The sequence below is a fragment of the Phyllobates terribilis genome, unplaced genomic scaffold, assembly GCF_046119375.1.
Source record: "Phyllobates terribilis strain yellow unplaced genomic scaffold, ASM4611937v1 Scaffold_9__5_contigs__length_417890890, whole genome shotgun sequence".
Classification (NCBI taxonomy): domain Eukaryota; kingdom Metazoa; phylum Chordata; class Amphibia; order Anura; family Dendrobatidae; genus Phyllobates; species Phyllobates terribilis.
In genome coordinates this window covers 142,765,318-142,787,262 of record NW_027362769.1, presented here as the reverse complement: position 1 = coordinate 142,787,262, position 21,945 = coordinate 142,765,318, and positions in this window count along the sequence as shown.

The following is a 21,945-nucleotide window of genomic DNA, read 5'->3' as shown; positions in this document are numbered from 1 at the left end:
GAGGACTATGTGGGGCCATTATACTGTGTGGAGGGCTACGTGGGGCCATGATATTGTATGGAGGACTATGTGGGGCCCATTATTCTGTATGGAGGACTATGTGGGGCCCATTATTCTGTATGGAGGACTATGTGGGCCCATTATACTGTATGGAGGACTATGTGGGGCCATTATACTGTGTGGAGGACTATGTGGGGCCATTATTCTGTATGGAGGACTATGTGGGGCCCATTATTCTGTATGGAGGACTATGTGGGGCCCATTATTCTGTATGGAGGACTATGTGGGGCCATTTTACTGTATGGAGGACTGTGTGGGGCCATTATTCTGTATGGAGGACTATGTGGGGCCCATTATTCTGTATGGAGGACTATGTGGTGCACATTATTCTGCACGGAGGACTATGTGGGGCCCATTATTCTGTATGGAGGACTATGTGGGGCTCATTATACTTTGTGGAGGACTATGTGGGGCCATTATTCTGTATGGAGGACTATGTGGAGCCATTATACTGTGTGGAGGACTATGTGGGGCTCATTATTCTGTTTGGAGGACTATGTGGGGCCCTTTATTCTGTTTGGAGGACTATGTGGGGCCCATTATTCTGTATGGAGGACTATGTGGGGCCCATTATTCTGTATGGAGGACTATGTGGGGCCCATTATTCTGTATGGAGGACTATGTGGGGCCCATTATTCTGTATGGAGGACTATGTGGGGCCCATTATTCTGTATGGAGGACTATGTGGGGCCATTTTACTGTATGGAGGACTGTGTTGGGCCATTATTCTGTATGGAGGACTATGTGGGGCCCATTATTCTGTATGGAGTACTATGTGGTGCACATTATTCTGCACGGAGGACTATGTGGGGCCCATTATTCTGTACGGAGGACTATGTGGGGCCCATTATACTGTGTGAAGGACTATGTGGGGCCATTATTCTGTATGGAGGACTATGTGGGGCCATTATATTGTGTGGAGGACTACGTGGGGCCATTATTTTGTACGAAGGACTATGTGGGGCCCATTATTCTGTATGGAGGACTATGTGGGGCCCATTATTCTGTACGAAGGACTATGTGGGGCCCATTATACTGTATGGAGGACTATGTGGGGCCATTATACTGTGTGGAGGACTACGTGGGGCCATTATACTGTATGGAGGACTATGTGGGGCCCATTATTCTGTATGGAGGACTATGTGGGGCCCATTTTTCTATATGGAGGACTATGTGGGGCCCATTATTCTGTATGGAGGACTATGTGGGGCCCATTATACTGTATGGAGGACTATGTGGGGATATTATACTGTATGGAGGACTACGTGGGGCCATTATTCTGTATGGAGGACTATGTGGGGCCCATTATTCTGTATGGAGGACTATGTGGGGCCCATTATTCTGTATGGAGGACTATGTGGGGCCCATTATTCTGTATGGAGGACTATGTGGGGCCCATTATTCTGTATGGAGGACTATGTGGGGCCATTTTACTGTATGGAGGACTGTGTGGGGCTATTATTCTGTATGGAGGACTATGTGGGGCCCATTATTCTGTATGGAGGACTATGTGGTGCACATTATTCTGCACGGAGGACTATGTGGGGCCCATTATTCTGTATGGAGGACTATGTGGGGCCCATTATACTGTGTGGAGGACTATGTGGGGCCATTATTCTGTATGGAGGACTATGTGGAGCCATTATACTGTGTGGAGGACTATGTGGGGCTCATTATTCTGTTTGGAGGACTATGTGGGGCCCTTTATTCTGTTTAGAGGACTATGTGGGGCCCATTATTCTGTATGGAGGACTATGTGGGGCCCATTATTCTGTATGGAGGACTACGTGGGGCCCATTATTCTGTATGGAGGACTATGTGGGACCATTATTCTGTATGGAGGACTATGTGGGGCCATTTTACTGTATGGAGGACTATGTGGGGGCCATTATTCTGTATGGAGGACTATGTGGGGCCCATTATTCTGTATGGAGGACTATGTGGGGCCCATTATTCTGTAAGGAGGACTGTGTGGGGCCATTTTACTATATGGAGGACTGTGTTGGGCCATTATTCTGTATGGAGGACTATGTGGGGCCCATTATTCTGTATGGAGGACTATGTAGTGCACATTATTCTGCACGGAGGATCATGTGGGGCCCATTATTCTGTATGGAGGACTATATGGGGCCCATTTTACTGTGTGAAGGACTATGTGGGGCCATTATTCTGTATGGAGGACTATGTGGGGCCATTATACTGTGTGGAGGACTATGTGGGGCTCATTATTCTGTTTGGAGGACTATGTGGGGCCCATTATTCTGTACGGAGGACTATGTGGGGCCCATTATTCTGTACAGAGGACTATGTGGGGCCCATTATACTGTGTGGAGGACTATGTGGGGCCATTATTCTGTATGGAGGACTATGTAGGGCTCATTATTCTGTACGGATGACTACGTGGGGCCATTATTCTGTACGGATGACTATGTGGGGCCAATTATTCTGTATGGAGGAGTACGTGGGGCTCATTATTCTGTACGGAGGACTACGTGGGGCCATTATTCTGTACGGATGACTATGTGGGGCCCATTATTCTATACGGAGGACTATGTGGGGCCCATTCTACTGTGTGGAGGACTATGTGGGGCCATTATTCTGTATGGAGGACTATGTGGGGCCGTTATACTGTGTGGAGGACTATGTGGGGCTCATTATTCTGTTTGGAGGACTATGTGGGGCCCATTATTCTGTTTGGAGGACTATGTGGGGCCCATTATTCTGTATGGAGGACTATGTGGGACCATTATTCTGTATGGAGGACTATGTGGGGCCATTTTACTGTATGGAGGACTATGTGGGGGCCATTATTCTGTATGGAGGACTATGTGGGGCCCATTATTCTGTATGGAGGACTATGTGGGGCCCATTATTCTGTAAGGAGGACTATGTGGGGCCATTTTACTGTATGGAGGACTGTGTTGGGCCATTATTCTGTATGGAGGACTATGTGGGGCCCATTATTCTGTATGGAGGACTATGTAGTGCACATTATTCTGCACGGAGGATCATGTGGGGCCCATTATTCTGTATGGAGGACTATATGGGGCCCATTTTACTGTGTGAAGGACTATGTGGGGCCATTATTCTGTATGGAGGACTATGTGGGGCCATTATACTGTGTGGAGGACTATGTGGGGCTCATTATTCTGTTTGGAGGACTATGTGGGGCCCATTATTCTGTACGGAGGACTATGTGGGGCCCATTATTCTGTACAGAGGACTATGTGGGGCCCATTATACTGTGTGGAGGACTATGTGGGGCCATTATTCTGTATGGAGGACTATGTAGGGCTCATTATTCTGTACGGATGACTACGTGGGGCCATTATTCTGTACGGATGACTATGTGGGGCCAATTATTCTGTATGGAGGAGTACGTGGGGCTCATTATTCTGTACGGAGGACTACGTGGGGCCATTATTCTGTACGGATGACTATGTGGGGCCCATTATTCTGTACGGAGGACTATGTGGGGCCCATTATACTGTGTGGAGGACTATGTGGGGCCATTATTCTGTATGGAGGACTATGTGGGGCCGTTATACTGTGTGGAGGACTATGTGGGGCTCATTATTCTGTTTGGAGGACTATGTGGGGCCCATTATTCTGTTTGGAGGACTATGTGGGGCCCATTATACTGTGTGGAGGACTATGTGGGGCCCATTATTCTGTACGGAGGACTATGTGAGGCCCATTATACTGTGTGGAGGACTATGTGGGGCCATTATTCTGTATGAAGGACTATGTGGGGCCGTTATACTGTGTGGAGGACTATGTGGGGCTCATTATTCTGTTTGGAGGACTATGTGGGGCCCATTATACTGTACGGAGGACTATGTGGGGCCTGTTATACTGTATGGAGGACTATGTGGGGCCATTATACTGTGTGGACGACTATGTGGGGCCATTATTCTGTATGGAGGATTATGTGGGGCCGTTATACTGTGTTTGCTGGGGTGGTACAGTATAGTCATCATACCATGCGTGTGGATGGTACCGTGGAGGAATTCACTGTGGGAGTATCATAAAGCGTTTGGGGTGGCACTTTTGTTGGCATCATATTTTATTATCTGAATCATTTATTAATTCAAGTTTTTTTATCCTTTTGTTATTACATATTTAAATTAGGCCATTGGGCCATATGCTTTTTTACTGCTCTTACATAACATATTATATTATTCCAATATTTATTCTAACATCTATTAATTAAAATGTACTTTGTCGTGGGACAACCCCTTTAAGTTTGTTTCCATATAAAAAGTCTAATCATTATATTTGATAATAAGGAAAAACTTCCTCAATTGTAGACATTTTTTTTAATAAATTACAAGGTTGGCCTGCGACCTTGTCCAAGTTTTTAATTTTGGCCCTCTGTGTATTTGAGTTTGACATCCCTGCCTTAGGAGGTCCTAATGGTCAGACTCCAACAATTAGACTTTTATGTCATATAGATTTACTTTACCGTTATTTTCTTAAAAAAACTGCACCACTCTTGTCTATAGGATCTTAAAGTGAATGTGGCAAAGTTGTAATACCAGATAGCACCATCAGACAACAGTGGTGCTGTTTTGGGGTGATGGGAAGGAGAACTTTTTTCTTATTTACAACAAGCTCTTTAAGGCCAACATTCATTTCATTCCTTAAGTTTACCTGTCATATCACTCAAAACCATAGTAAAAGCGTGGTATTGCTGCCCCTATTCAAAACAACAAGTTAAAACTTGTTCCTTGTCTGGTATGTCCAGGAACTGTCTAGGAACTATCCAAATGTGATTTGCCATCTGCTTTTTTTCAGTGCTTTATTAGCATTCTGACAGCACTATAGGAGCTGGAATTTCCCTCACTTTTCAGATTGTGCAAGCCATTCTCTAAAGGCTAGTCTGCTCTTAACTTAAATACCTCCTCTCTATCATGCCTCTATGCAGTTTGACAAACAGAAGAGGAAAAGCAGAGAGAAAAAGCCTTGCCCCCACTTCCTGTTAAAAGATAAAGTTCCACCCCTACTTCCTGTAGAGAGACAAAGTTCTGCCCCCACTTCCTGTAGAAAGACAATGCCCCGCCCCCACTTCCTGTAGAGAGACAAAGTCCCGCCCCACTTCCTGTAGAAAGACAAAGTTCCGCCCCACTTCCTGTAGAGAGACAAAGTTCCGTCCCCACTTCCTGTAGAGAGACAAAGTCCGGCCCACCACTTCCTGAAGAGAGACAAAGTCCGCCCCACTTCCTGTAGAGAGACAAAGTTTCGCCTCCACTTCCTGTAGAGAGACAAAGTCCCGCCCCACTTCCTGTAGAAAGACAAAGTTCCGCTCCCACTTCCTGTAGAAAGACAAAGTTCCGCCCCACTTCCTGAAGAGAGACAAAGTTCCGCCCCCACTTCCTGTAGAGAGACAAAGTCCCGTCCCCACTTCCTGTAGAGAGACAAAGTCTCGCCCCCACTTCCTGTAAAGAAACAAAGTTCCGCCCCCCCACTTCTTCTAGAAAGACAAAGTTCCGCCCCCCACTTCCTGTAGAGAGACAAAATACACTTAACAAAAGGCAATGTGCAGAAAGTTACATGGAAGGGAAACACCTAGTGAATGGCACTTTTAAGGAGTTTTTTGGGCTGAAAATGTAATTTGGGGTAAATAAAGTAATTTGCAATTTTGTTAGTATTTTCATTGGCCATAAGATGAGACTAATTTTATTGAAACAAAAGTAGATATTTAACAAGTTAACAATAATATTTTCAGTGATAACTTGAAGATAGCCTGACGTGGTTTTCTTTCTTCCACTTTAGGAAACGAATGTCCCCGGTATAGTATAACTTTGTCTCTATAATAGACTCCACGCTCCGGTAAACGACTAGTTAATGACTTTCTGCCTCCGGAGGACTTCAGACATTCAACACAACATTTATTTTGTGATACATTAGTTATAGAATCTTTCCAGCTGTTGCTGCTCGATTTAGCGCTCAAGTCAGTGGATTAACATAACTTGCAAAATTGATGTTACTGATCCAATCTGATTTAGCTGCACATAACCGGCCCGGCTGCTGTATTACTCATAAAAGAAATCTTTTATAGTTAATAGCTTTTAATTACATTCTGATTATTTGCATAGCGATAAGTGATTCGGGTGCTCATTAGAATTGCAAAGTGTTAAGATTCTTAGGTTCATGTTTGCGGTAATGATACATCGTATCCTTTCTATTTTTTCAGCTTTTCTTTCTTTTTTTTTTGTAAGAAAAACAAAGACAATTAATTTTATCATTAGTTATTCTTGACTTGATTCTAAGTTTTTCCTCTCAGGTAAATTGTGTATCAGATCGTTTATTTCTAAATTGCATTTATTCAAAGTAAACTATGCTCTCCGAATAATTGCTGGATTGCTGTGGGTGAGGGAAATGGGCAATGAGCCGAAGGGGAAGGAGCAAATTGGATAGATGGTTAAAGGATTTGTCCAATGAAAACTATCACCTATGAGTAGGACCCGCACTGATCGACTGACTGGAGAATTTCTACTTCCAACGGGGAACTTTTATCCCCGTTACAGCAGAGTGACAGGTCGGACGCCCCGCTGCCGCTCCATTCATTCTCTATGGGGCAGCCAGAAAAAGACTAGCGCAGCCCTATAGAGTATTAATGAAGCAGCGGTCAAGCAGGCAAACTGCTGGAAAATTTAAAGTTCCCCGATCTGTTACTCGGTGCAGTTCCCAGCAATCAGACCGCCACTAATCAGTAAGTCATCCCCTAACCTGTGGATAGGGAGTTGGGGACTTATCCTGGTGCTAGTCATCATGGAGGGTAGGGCAGGGGTGGTCATACCAGTGGTGCAACCTGCTCAGCTGCCTCACAGGGGCCGATGGAGCAGGGGGACCCATTTCTAACCCCAAAATAGGTGGAATTGTGCATTATGATGAACTATTGGATTGCAAAGGGCCCATATACTATTCTTGCACGGGGGCCCTTTTCTGTCTGAGTCTATCAGTGGGGTGTGGATATGGCATGTCAGATATTGAATGGCCGATCCATTTGAACACAAGAGCCCGCAGCAGAGCCGAGTATTCCTGTATATAGGGGACATAGCTGGTGGCCAAACATTTATCATCCAAAAATGTGTATAATGTGTGCCTACAACTCATGCAAGTTGTTTATTTGTGTGGCGCCGTAGCTACATTTTTCTACAACTGGGACATAGATTCAGTTTAATTCCAGAAGGTTCCAACTTTCTCCATAGAAGTCATTTATATATTTCACCAGTCCAAATGTACATGTAAACTTTGCTATGAAAGTAGTTTCAGGATCCGCTATTGCTGGTCAGTGGGGGTCTGACCACTGCAATCCCCGCTGATCGTGACAATGAAGGGGCTGCAGTACTGGTGTAGCATTGAGTGTCCTATAGAGATGAGTAAAAAGTTTCAAATTGCCCTGGTCTGGCATCCTGGTCGGTCCTTTATGGCAGCTTGACCAGGGCAGTGTTCACATTTGTCCTTTGCCCAACATCTTGGGCGTCTCTGCTGGTAAAGTAAGGCCCTGTGATGCCATGATGTTGTCAGGTGCCCAGGATCTGGGCAGAAGATTGCTAGTGCAGACGTGATCACTGCCCTGGTCCTGCTGCTATTGAGGAATGAACTGGACACTGGATGAGGGCAGTATGAATCTTTTTGCTCATATTTAGCTCCTTTCACTATTTTTTAACCTGCACAACGACCCCTGGTCACTCGGCTGTCCTGCACGGCCCTTTTCAAATTAAAGCTTAGAAGGGGACCGGGCGATGTAGCAGCGCTGCGTTCATTCTTTTAGGGCTGGTGACAATTGAGATAGTTTCAATGGATCATAAAGTAATGGCAAATCCTAGAGAAAAATTATGAAAATACCAAATTAGGATATCTAAGGAAAAATTATTAATAAAACTAAAAAATATAGCCGTCTTTCTTCTCTACTGATTATTCTGATATAGTCCTGTGGTGGCTTTTTGTCCTATTTAAATTCTCAAAACCCTGTAATATGTTATTTATAGACATACAGTACAGACCAAAAGTTTGGACACACCTTCTCATTTAAAGATTTTTCTGTATTTTCATAACTATGAAAATTGTACATTCACACTGAAGGCATCAAAACTATGAATTAACACATGCGAAATTATATACTTAACAAAAAAGTGTGAAACAACTGAAAATATGTCTTATATTCTAGGTTCTTCAAAGTAGCCACCTTTTGCTTTGATGACTGCTTTGCACACTCTTGGCATTCTCTTGATGAGCTTCAAGAGGTAGTCACCAGAAATGGTCTTCCAACATTCTTGAAGGAGTTCCCAGAGATGCTTAGCACTTGTTGGCCCTTTTGCCTTCACTCTGCGGTCCAGCTCACCCCAAACCATCTCGATTGGGTTCAGGTCTGGTGACTGTGGAGGCCAGGTCATCTGGTGTAGCCCCCCATCACTCTCCTTCTTGGTCAAATAGCCCTTACACAGCCTGGAGGTGTGTTTGGGGTCATTGTCCTGTTGAAACATAAATGATGGTCCAACTAAACGCAAACCGGATGGAATAGCATGCCGCTGCAAGATGCTGTGGTAGCCATGCTGGTTCAGTATGCCTTCAATTTTGAATAAATCCCCAACAGTGTCACCAGCAAAGCACCCCCACACCATCACACCTCCTCCATGCTTCACGGTGGGAACCAGGCATGTAGAGTCCATCCGTTCACCTTTTCTGTGTTGCACAAAGACACGGTGGTTGGAACCAAAGATCTCACATTTGGACTCATCAGACCAAAGCACAGATTTCCACTGGTCTAATGTCCATTCTTTGTGTTCTTTAGCCCAAACAAGTCTCTTCTGCTTGTTGCCTGTCCTTAGCAGTGGTTTCCTAGCAGCTATTTTACCATGAAGGCCTGCTGCACAAAGTCTCCTCTTAACAGTTGTTGAAGAGATGTGTCTGCTGCTAGAACTCTGTGTGGCATTGACCTGGTTTCTAATCTGAGCTGCTGTTAACCTGCGATTTCTGAGGCTGGTGACTCGGATAAACTTATCCTCAGAAGCAGAGGTGACTCTTGGTCTTCCTTTCCTGGGGCGGTCCTCATGTGAGCTAGTTTCTTTGTAGCGCTTGATGGTTTTTGCAGCTGCACTTGGGGACACTTTCAAAGTTTGCCCAATTTTTCGGACTGACTGACCTTCATTTCTTAAAGTAATGATGGGCACTCGTTTTTCTTTACTTAGCTGCTTTTTTCTTGCCATAATACAAATTCTAACAGTCTATTCAGTAGGACTATCAGCTGTGTATCCACCAGACTTCTGCACAACACAACTGATGGTACCAACCCCATTTATAAGGCAAGAAATCCCACTTATTAAACCTGACAAGGGCACACCTGTGAAGTGAAAACCATTTCCGGTGACTACCTCTTGAAGCTCATCAAGAGAATGCCAAGAGTGTGCAAAGCAGTCATCAAAGCAAAGGGTGGCTACTTTGAAGAACCTAGAATATAAGATATATTTTCAGTTGTTTCACACTTTTTTGTTAAGTATATAATTCCACATGTGTTAATTCATAGTTTTGATGCCTTCAGTGTGAATGTACAATTTTCAAAGTCATGAAAATACAGAAAAATCTTTAAATGAGAAGGTGTGTCCAAACTTTTGGTCTGTACTGTATATAGTGGGAAAAATAAGTATTTGATACACTGCCAATTTTGCAATTTTGTCCCTGGTGTCCTTAGACAGCTTTTTGGTCTTGGTTATGGTGGACAGGTTGGAGTATGATTGATTGTGTGGACAGGTGTCTTTTATACAGGTAACAAGTTCAAACAGGTGCAATTTATACAGGTAATGAGTGCAGAGTAGAAGGGCTTCTTAAAGAAAAACTAACAGGTCTGTGAGAGGCAGAATTCTTGCTGGTTGGTAGATGATCAAATATTTATTTCATGCAATAAAATGCAATTTAATTATTTAAAAATCATACAATGTGATTTTCTGGATTTTTTTAAGATTCTGTCTCTCACAGGTGAAATGTACCTATGATAAAAATTACAGACCTCTCCATTCATTGTAGGTGGGAAAACTTGCAAAATCGGCAGTGCATCAAATACTTATTTTCCCCACTGTATAGATTTATGGTTTTAACATATTTTTTACAATCACATATTTATATCTACTAATTTTTAGATTTCAGCTTATAGGAATTAAATATATGCAACACTCAGCTATTAAAGGGAACCTAGGATGTCCCTGGACTGCCCCCAAGAGGGATCAGCTTTATTCTCATTTGCACAAAGAAAGACTAGCAGCGATGGGATGAAACTGAAAGGGAGAAGATACAGATTAGATATTAAAAAAAACTTTTTGACAGTGAGGGAGATCAATGAGTGGAACAGGCGGCCACAAGAGGTGGTGAGTTCTCCTTCAGTGGAAGTCTTCAACCAGAGGCTGAACAGACATCTGTCTGAGATGGTTTAGTGAATCCTGCATTGAGCAGGGGGTTGGTCACGACGACCCTGGAGGTTCTTCAATCCAAAAAGTGAAACTCATATATTTTATATAGAGTCATTACAGACAGAGTGATCTATTTCAAGTGTTTATTTCTGTTAATGTTGATGATTATGGCTTACAGCCAATGAAAACACAAAAGTCATTATCTCACTAAATTAAAATAATTAACAAAAAACATCTGCAAAGGCTTCCTAAGCTTTTAAAAAGGTCCCTTAGTCTGTTCCAGTAGGCTCCATAATCAAGGGGAAGACTGCTGACTTGACAGATGTCCAGAAGGCAGTCACTGACACACTCCACAAGGTCCCAGAGTTCCAATTTTCATTTGGAAATCAAGGTCCCAGAGTCTGGAGGAAGAGTGGAGAGGCCACAATCCAAGCTGCTTGAGGTCTAGTGTGAAGTTTCCACAATCAGTGATGGTTTGGGGAGCCATGTCATCTGCTGGTGTAGGCCCACTGTGTTTTATCAAGACCAAAGTCAGTGCAGCCGTCTACCAGGAAATTTTAGAGATCTTCATGCTTCCCTCTGCCGACAAGCTTTTTGGAGATGGAAATTTCATTCTCTTGCAGGACTTGGTCCCTGTCCACACTGCCAAAAGTACCAATACCTGGTTTACACACAACAGTATCACTGTGCTTGATTGGCAGCAAACTCGCCTGACCTTAACCCCATAGAGAATCTATTATAGAGAATCTATGGGGTATGTCAAGAGGAAGAAGAGAGACACCAGACCCAACAATGCAGACGAGCTGAAGGCTGCTATCAAAGCCACCTGGGCTTCCATAACACCTCAGCAGTGCCACAGGCTGATCGCCTCCATGCCACATTGCCGCATTGATGCAGTAATTGATACAAAAGGAGCCGCGACCAAGTATTGAGGGCATTTGCTGAACATACATTTTGGATTTTAAAATCATTTTTCAAGCTGTTGTTATAAAGTATTCTAATTTACTGAGATAATGACTTTTGTGTTTTCATTGGCTGTAAGCCATAATCATCAACATTAACAGAAATAAACACTTGAAATAGATCACTCTGTTTGTAATTACTCTATATAACATATGAGTTTCACTTTTTATATTGAAGAACTGAAATAAATTAACTTTTTGATGATATTCTTATTTAGTGAGATGCACCTGTACTTCTCCCGACAAACCTATGTACATACTGTTTATGTCAGAAGTTTGGAAGAGTTGCCTGGAGCGGCATGTGCCGGCTATTTTACAAAGGAGACACTGCTTCAATTGGGGCAAGGTTTGGGTATGTTGTATATTCGTCATATTGGCCCCATTTGGCAGAACACAGAGTGTCTGCGGTTCTATAATACAGAACTGTAGTGACTCCATGTTATGCCATAGAGGTGGGGATGAGTCCTTAGTGCAAATTGTTCTCTATATATAAATTCATAGCGAGCCCTGAAAAGAAGATAACGTCGATGGAGATTGGGGATTTGCAGACTTCCAATGTATAATATTCATCACTGTTGCATTGAATAATTATTATGTGCCAATGTGTTTATGCCACCTGCTCCGACATTATAAATGCTAAGCGGTGGCACTCTGCATTTCAATCTGTCACATGAGTAACAATCATACGGGTCAAAAAATCGACCTCAGGCGCACGTAGCGGCTTTTTATCTCAAGTCGGTGCTTAAGGATTTAGAAATGAATGTGCGGGTCATTCCTTCCCAGCAATTATTTCGTCACCAAATGTCAGACTTCTCCAGAAAAGAGTAATAGGGTTTGCATTGACCTCTCCAAGTAGCTGCTGCAAATAATTCTCGCAGGCTCTTTTCACCTGTTACCTCCACCTGATTTCTGTATCGTGTCACTGTGCACTCGCTTTTATTTTCCCTAAACTTCTGTCTATTGAGAAAAATGTCAGTTTCACCTTGTAGTACGGAGCCTGTTTACTAATTGGTGTTTGCTAAGATTCCTTTATTCTGTCCAAAAACGTGTTTTCAAAATGTCAACATATTTTTATGCCATTTAATCATTACCAAAAGTTTAATAAGTAGACAGAAAAATAAACCAGAGTCCAATTTTAGTGGACAGTACCTGGGCGGGACATCACCAACACCTGTATATCTCTAAATGTGACCCTGATGGGGCCACAGCCAAGCATGAAGTTCCACCTCCTTACAAGCCACTCTTTATTATAATGTTAAAAGGAAGAGATAATAAGATTCATCTTGCTGAAACCACCGAACCACGGGCAGCATGAATCAGACACTGCCTGCATTACTGCAGCCATATATGCTTTACTCTGAAACTCTGCGGCCTCACTTGCAAAGTCGGCAAGGGACTAGGTGTCACAGATTACTAGTCTGAGGCAGGTCCCCAATGGCTTCTCTCAGCCTGCTCCCCTTAAGTAACAGGTGTCTTCCCATGTTTGAGTATAGGGAGAGACCTGTTAGTCATGGGAAACCATCGGGAAACTGCCTCTTAAAGTGATCATCTGAGATGCATAGACCTCGGCTTGCCTCTTAGATTAGTCATCCGAGATGCGTAGTCCCCAATTTGCCCCTTAGATTAGTCATCCGAGATGCATAATCCCCGGCTTGCCTCTTAGACTGGTCAACCGAGATTCATAGTGCCCAACTTGCCTCTTAGACTAGTCATCCAAGATGCATATTCCCTGGCTTGCCTCATAGACTAGTAATCTGAGATGCATATGTGGCGCCCCTGAGTGTTTGGTCGCCACAGAGGTACTGCATCTCACCCAGAGGTGTGGTATCTCACTCTCAGGTAAGGAAGGAGTACAGCTCAGGACCCTAACACCTGCATTCACTACACCACATTTCCGGGGGACAGGGCGAGATTGCTCCTACGGGAGAGCACAGTCCCTGGTCCCTGGCTGGAGTGGGGGGAACCGCCTAGAGAGGGGGAACCATGTAGTGGATGGGGTGGAGGACATAGATCAAGGGAGCACTTCAGAAGGAGGTATAAAATAGAGACACCATCTTAGATCAGGGTTCAGTTCAGTCAGAGGAGGAGAAGTGGAAGGAGCAGAGGCTCTGCATGAGCTCTGCTCCAGAGGCGGGCCTGGACAGTGAGGCCCAAGTCTGGGAAGAGAAGGGGAGCAGGAAAGGCTCCAGGAGGAACGAGGGGATCCTAGGGGTATGGGCAGTGCTGGAGGCCACCCGTACGCCCGAATCTACAAGACAGTGGAAGGATCAAGCCGCAGAGGGGTCCGGCCCCTTAACTAGTACGGATACTTTAAGTCCAACTAGCAACCGGAGGTGGCTGTACTTTCAGGGTGCAGTTGCCCACTACCACAGTTAGCAATTGCCGAAAAGGGGGCCACATAGGGCCCAGGGGACTGCAGGTCGCTCTCCAAGACCCGAGGCCACCGGCTTGGGACACTGACTGTGAGGCGCAGGGCAGGAGGGTGAGAGCCTGCGCAGGAAGACGGCTGAGGAAGGCACATAGAAAGGGATCCTGTTAAGTGCTCTGGAAATACCTGAGGGTGGACTGAGCCCCTCACTGAGTAAGGACAGAACGACGTGGGCAATTACATTGAGCTCTGTAATCTGGACTGCAATAACTGTTAGTAAAGACCCTGGGACTGCACTATCTTGTCTCTGTGTTCCTTTCTGCGCCATCCCTCACTGCACCACAACGCCAAGCACAACCTGCACAACCACCATCATCCATGCACTGCTCTGAAGCTACACTCTTGCTGCCAAACCACCAGCTTCAGAGGACTGTTCCGCAGCGGCGGCCTCATTAGCCGCACTCCACAGGTGGCATAGTCGGACTCTTTAATAAAACCCATATACAATTCCCCTTTGATTGGGCGCCCTGGGTCACGGACCGGGTCACCGCCACAGTGACTACAACCCCCAGCATCTACCTGCCCGGCACCGGGGGCGCGTCACATAGTTCCTGGCTAGCTTCTTAGACTAGTCATCAAAGATGCATATTCCCTGGCTTGCCTCTTAGATTAGTAATCTGAGATGCGTAGTCCCCAACTTGCCCCCTAGATTAGTCATCCAAGATGCATAATCCCCGGCTTGCTTCTTAGACTAGTTATCTGAGATGCATAGTCCACAAATTTCCTCTTGGACTAGTCATCCGAGATACATAATTGGGTGTTTCTGCGCAGTCACCAATGTTACCACTGAACCAGACACTTGCAGATATTAACATGGAGCCTCATGTTTTCATGCAAGGTCAGGAAATGTGCACGTGTATCCTTTATCGGTTATGTAATTATTGCTCTAAGCAAACACAACATGTTCTGCCTTGAACACTTTGGTAAAAAATAAACTCTTTCACTTTCTGAGTTTACCAAATGCAATCATGAGATCGGGGCATGAACTTACTAGCAAATTGTGTTAAAATATAAGGGGGTTTATCGAGTTCACCCAAAAACAAAATAATAATAACAAATAAATAAAATAAATATATCTGTGCCCGAGTGTTGAGCAGTGGGTCTATAAAGTCATCAGTAGTGTTGAGCATTCCGATACTGAAATATCGGGTATCGGCCGATATTCGCGGTATCGGAATTCTGAGACTTAATTCCGATACTTTTAGAATATTGTATACCGGAATCGGAAGTTCCCATAATGCAATGAGCCAGTTTCATTTTATTCAGCCAATGAGGATCCTAAGAAGTGTGGGCACATCCTGTTAGGCATGTTAACTAATGGCATGGCTGTGATTGGCTGCTGAAATGATGTCATGATGCACTATAAAAGCCGCCGCCGCCATTTTGAGCTCACTCTGCTGTGAATTCAGTTAGGGATAGGACGCTGTTGTTCTGAGGGACAGTTTTAGCTACCTATTTGCTCTATTCTGCTTTGCCCAAGGTACTTTATAAATCGCTGTGCCTTGCAGCGCTAGTGCACAGTTCTCTGTGCTGTTCACCGCTGTCTGCAAGGTCTGTGTGTGTGAGTGCAGCTCACCCTGTAGTGTGTGCTTCAGCCACGTCTGGTTATAGTGCGCTCAGTGTGTGCCACTGCCTCATACATTGTCCTTTTTTGCTAATTGATCATTTTTCTTGATTTCTCCTATTAGTGTGGTGGTTCCATCCGTATTCAGCTAAATTGGTTCCAAACACACTATATAGGAGTAGATAGAGAATTTTTTTTTTGTCTTACAGCGCTAGTGCACAGTGCTCTGCATCTGCACTGTTCACGGCTGTCTGCAAGGTCTCTGTGTGTGAGTGCAGCTCACGCTGTAGTGCGCTCAGCGTGCGTCACTGCCTCATACATTGTCCTTTTTTGCTAATTGATCATTTTTCCTGATTTCTCCTATTAGTGTGGTGGTTCCATCCGTATTCAGCTACATTGGTTCCAAACACACTATATAGGAGTAGATAGAGGAGCCTTTCTGCAGCATTGTGCCCTGCAGCCCCAGCCAGATTAGTATTAGCCTATTTTTTGTAGCCTCATCTATTGCATTGTAGGTTACCTTCCTGCATTGTAATAGCTACAAAAAGTTTGTGATACTATCGGTATTACATGTTTGGGCTCATCCAGTGTCTTTTTGTGTAAAAAAAAACCTAAATAAAGTTCACCAAACACTCCACTTTACAGTTGTGTAGGCCACATTAGCTCATATTAATGTCTAGTCCACACTTTATAAAATTAGTGTTTCTTATACCTGTTAGCAGCTGTTCAGGAATAAGCACACTAAGCCCTTAGTACTTTTCTGCCTATCAGTCTACCAAGATGAAGAAGGCAGGGAGTAAGGCATGTGGTCATGGTCGTGGGCGTGGAGTTTCTGCAGGGAGAGGACGTGAGGATTCTGTGCCTGCAGGGAGAGTGACTCAGCATCCCCCAGTTTTACCAGGGAACAGTCCTTTATGCGCAGCTTTGTAGGAGCTAGCCGTACCCCACTGCTGCGGGAGGACCAAATTGAAGCCGTTGTCGAATGGATGACAGCTAACGCATCGACTTCAATTAGTTCCAGATCCTCTCAGGTCCTGAGCACTGAAGAGCACCCATCTGTCTCTTCACCACCTGCCAAATTGTCCAGGCAGTCAGAGAGCCCTGGACAGGAGCCATCTCTACTTCTGTTCTCTGAATCTCTTGGCTTGGAAAGAGGGGGCCAGCCAAGCAGAATTCGAGAATTTGAAGAAGAGGTAGTATGCAGTGACGCGCAACCGTTTTGTCTCTCTGAATCTGAAGAGGCGGGTGGGCCAGTGCCTATGGTCAGCAGCACACCTCAGTACGCATCTGATGATGAGACTCAGGTGCCACTTTCTGGTGCGTACTGTACTGTCGAGACTACCCAGGAGAAGCAGTTGTTTGAAGAGGGTGGTGTAGATGATGAGGTCCTTGACCCATCATGGCGTGAGGGACAGGAAGGTGGTGGGAGCAGCTCTGAGGAAGAGATTCCCCGAATGGCCCAAAAAGGAGGGAGAGGGAGGGGGCAGACTTGGTTGCCTGTAGCCTCCACTTCGGCACCCATTAGGAGCATGGCTCTTCCAAAATCCAAAGCGGGCGCTCCCAAGACTTGCAGTGCCTGAACCTTTTTTGACACAGTTGCAGATGACATTTGCTTTGTCAAATGCAAGCTGTGTAATCAGAAGGTGAAAAGAGGGCAACCTCAATACCACAAATATGTGGAAACATGTGCGGACCAAGCACGTGGTGGAGTTACAAAAACACACTGAAGACCTAGGCCAACCTACAGCGCCACCTACCACCTCTTCAGCTCGTGTTGTAGCCTCTTCCTCCAGCTCACACACAGCTGGTTCGGCTTCCTCACAGGATCACCATGGAAGAACCTCTGGCACTGTTGTACAGAGACACAGTGTAATTCCACCCACAGCACCACTTTCCCTGTCATCCTCACACTCCCAGGCCAGTCTACAGCCATTGTTAGCACAGGCATGGGAGAAAAGGCGCCCATATTCGGCAAGCCACCCCCGAGCACAGGCTCTGAATGCTGGCATTGCAAAACTACTGGCCCTTGAAATGCTATCATTCAGGCTGGTGGAGACTGACACCTTCCGTAACTTTATGGCATTGGCAGTCCCACAATACAACGTGCCCAGCCGCTTTTATTTCAGCAGGCAAGCCGTCCCTGCCCTGCAACAGCATGTGGAGGGAAAAATTAAACATGCGCTACAAAACGCCATCAGTAGCAAGGTCCACCTGACCACCGATGCGTGGACCAGTAAGCATGGACAGGGACGATACCTTTCCCTCACTGCCCATTGGGTAAATGTTGTGGAGCCGGGTACAGATCTTGAGAGTGGCGCTGTACGTGTTCTGCCAACTCCAAGGATTGCAGGAATCCAGTCTGTACACATTGACTCCTCCTCATACTCCAGTTCCTCTGAATCAGCGCTGCAGGAGCCGTCACGGTCTACCTCCACATCGACCCGTGAACGGTTACCTGTTATGATGACCGATATGAGCACAGCCGTGGCCAAACGTCAACAGGCCGTATTAAAATTTATTTCTTTGGGGAATTGAAGCCATACAGCGCAGGAGCTGTGGAATGCCATCAGGCAGCAGAGCGACGTGTGGTTTGTGCCAGCGAATCTCCAGCCAGACATGGTAGTGTGTGACAATGGCCGAAATCTGGTGGCAGCTCTGGGCCTAGGCAACCTCACTCACATCCCATGTCTGGCACATGTGCTCAACTTGGTCGTGCAGAGTTTTTTGAGGGACTATCCGGATCTTGATGCACTGCTGCACAAAGTCCGCATAGAGTGCGCTCACTTGCGGCATTCTAGCAACGCAAGATCGCGCATTGCAGCTCTGCAGCACCGATTACGTCTTCCGGAACGTCGCATCATATGTGACCTACCGACCAGGTGGAATTCAACGTTACATATGTTGGAGAGGTTGTGTGAGCAGCAGGCAGCAGTAATGGAGTACCAGCTGCATCAGGCGCAAACAAGTCGCAGTGCGCGCCGTTCACACTTCACCACCACTGAGTGGGCCTCTATGAAGGACATTTGCCACGTTTTGCGTGCCTTCGGTTATTCCACGCGGATGGCGAGTGCAGATGATGCACTAGTCAGCATGACTATCCCCCTTATCTGCCTGCTTGAAAAAACACTGCAAGCACTAAGGGAGGAGGTTTTGGAAGAGGTGGAGGATGAGGAGTCACAAATGCCATCAGCTTCTGTACAGTCTGCGCAACGTGGTTCCTCACAAAGGTCTAGGCAGGGGACACTTTGTGAGGAGGATGAGGAGGAGTCAATGGAGGAGGAAGACATCTGTCCAGAGGAGGGAGGTACACAATGCTCTAGTAGTCAGTATCTAGAGCGAGGTTGGGGTGATGCAGAGCAGGCAGAGATCACGCCTCAAGCAGGGGACAGCGTTTCTTGGCCAGTTGGCAGTCTGCAGCACATGGTTGATTTCATGCTGCAGTGCCTGAGAAACGACCGGCGCATCGCCCACATTCTCAACACGGCTGATTATTGGGTGTCCACCCTCCTAGATCCTCGCTACCGGGACAACTTACAAAGCCTCATAACACCGTTGAACCGGGAGCGTAAAATGCGGGAGTACCAAGACGCACTGGTGCATTCCATCATGTTCTCCATTCCAACCGAGAGCAGTGCTGCTAGTGCTTTACAAAGCAGCTCAGTGCGTCGAGGCAGTGGAGGAAGCTCTGCACAAAGAGGGAGCAGAAGCAGCGCCTCAGCACAAGGCAAGACCAGTATGGCCCAAATGTGGCAAAGTTTTGTGTCCCCGCCGCCACAAATGTCTACACCATCACAGACGGCTCCAGTCAGCAGAAGGCAACGTTTCCGTCAGATGGTGACAGACTACATGTCTTGCCCTCTCAGTGTACTCCCAGACGGCTCTTCCCCTTTCAAGTTTTGGGTCTCTAAGCTGGATACATGACCAGAGCTTAGCCAGTATGCATTGGAGGTGCTGGCTTGCCGTGCTGCTAGTGTATTATCGGAACACGTCTTTAGTGCTGCAGGTGGTGTACTAACAGACCGTCGCATGCGCCAATCCTCTGATAACGTTGACCGGCTTACTTTTCTGAAAATGAACAAGGCCTGGATCTCGCATGAATTTGCCAGTCCTCTTCCAGAATAAATAATTGGTTGGCAACAGTATCCAGGTCTCCTGTTGTGTTCATGTTTCTACCACCTGAACTGTAATCCCTGAGCTCCAACACCGCCAGTTGCTGCTCAGAAGTGCCGTCTGCACAGTCAACGCTTGCTCCAGTGTTATTGGGGTTCAGTAACGTCAGCTGATCCCCAGCTGTGTGTCCGGCGAATTCTCCTGCTCTGTCCACATCCACTGTACTACTAATTTAAAACTTGCTCCAATTATACCTCTGGCTCCTCTGTTTTTAGTATTTACCCTGGGCTCCAACACCGCTAGTTGCTGCTCAGAAGTGCCGTCTGCACAGTCAACACTTGCTGCCGTGTTATTGGGGTTCAGTAACGTCAGCTGTTCCCCTGCTGTGTGTACGGCAATTTCTCCTGCTCTGTCCACATTCACACTACTACTCTACTACTGATTTTAAAGTTGCTCCAATTAGGCCTCTGGCTCCACTCTGTTTTTAGTATTTACCCTGGGTTCCAGCACCGCCAGCTGTTTCCCAGCAGTGTCTTTGGCACGGGTACTCCCTCCTGCCCAGCCTGGTTCCAGCACGCCAGCTGTTTCCGGGTAGTGTCAACGTCACTTTGCCTCCAATACGTTGTCCTGTCGTGTTGTGGTCGGGTTAGCCAACTCTATGGTGCCTGCAGTTTAGGTGACTCCTATGTGGGCTGCGGGATCTGGCAATGAAGGCTGGTTCCATAGTGCCAATAGGACAAGCACCCCCTGTAGGACTGTGGGTTTCAGTAACTGCGGCCGGCTCGTGGCCTTGCAACTTTTTTTTTCATGGGTACCTTCTGCTACCCATCCGAGTTCCAGTACCGTCAGCTGGTTCTCGGCAGTGTCTTTGGCTTAGGTGCCTCCTTCTCGGTATCCAAGTTCCACCAACGTCTGCTGGTCCTTGGTAGTGCTTTCTGGCACAGGTACCTCCTGCTTAGTAACCGGTTTCCAGTACCGTCAGCTGGTCCTCGGTAGTTCCATTGGCTCTTCTACCTTCTGCTACCCATCCGGGTTCCAGTACCGTCAGCTGGTTCTCGGCAGTGCCTTTGGCTTAGGTGCCTCCTTCTCGGTATCCAAGTTCCACCAACGTCTGCTGGTCCTTGGTAGTGCTTTCTGGCACAGGTACCTCCTGCTTAGTAACCGAGTTCCAGTACCGTCAGCTGGTCCTCGGTAGTTCCATTGGCTCTTGTACCTTCTGCTACCCATCCGAGTTCCAGTACCGTCAGCTGGTTCTCGGCAGTGCCTTTGGCACGGGTACTCCCTCCTGCCCAGCCTGGTTCCAGCACGCCAGCTGTTTCCGGGTAGTGTCAACGTCACTTTGCCTCCAATGCGTTGTCCTGTTGTGTTGTGGTCGGGTTAGCCGACTCTATGGTGCCTGCAGTTTAGGTGACTCCTATGTGGGCTGCGGGATCTAGCAATGAAGGCTGGTTCCATAGTGCCAATAGGACAAGCACCCCCTGTAGGACTGTGGGTTTCGGTAACTGCGGCCGGCTCGCGGCCTTGCAACTTTTTTTTTCATGGGTACCTTCTGCTACCCATCCGAGTTCCAGTATCGTCAGCTGGTTCTCGGCAGTGCCTTTGGCTTAGGTGCCTCCTTCTCGATATCCAAGTTCCACCAACATCTGCTGGTCCTTGGTAGTGCTTTCTGGCACAGGTACCTCCTGCTTAGTAACCGGGTTCCAGTACCGTCAGCTGGTCCTCGGTAGTTCCATTGGCTCTTGTACATTCTGCTACCCATCTGGGTTCCAGTACCGTCAGTTGGTTCTCGGCAGTTCCTCAGCCTTCTTGTACCTTCTGCTACATTTCCAAGTTCAAGCTTTTTGAAATGGTTCTTGGTAATCACTCTGGATCTCCCTGACGAGGACCTTGAAGACGAGGACCCTGAAGACCACCCCGAAGAAGACGAGGACCCCAAAGACGAGGACCCTGAAGACGACGACCCTGAAGACCACCCCGAAGAAGTCGAGGACCCCGAAGACGAGGACCCTGAAGACTAGGACCCTGAAGACCACCCCGAAGAAGACGAGGACCCCGAAGATGATGACCCTGAAGACGACGACCCTGAAGACCACCCCGAAGAAGACCAAGAAGATGACCCTGAAGAAGATGACCAAGAGGACAAAGAACAAGAAGACAACCACCAAGATACAGAAGAACAAGAGACAGAAAACCAAGAAGCAGAAGTACAAGAAGCTGCAGAACAAAAAGCGGAAGAACATTAAGCATAAGACTAAAAATCAGAGCAAAAGATATTATCTAAATTATAAGCAGAAGAAGACTAAGCAGTGTATGGGGGTGAGTCCGTTCCTCCTCGTGGTGCCCCTGGAAAAGACCTGCTGCTACAGGCCAAACTGAACGCGGACAAATCCTGTTGTAAATCTTTTGTGACGG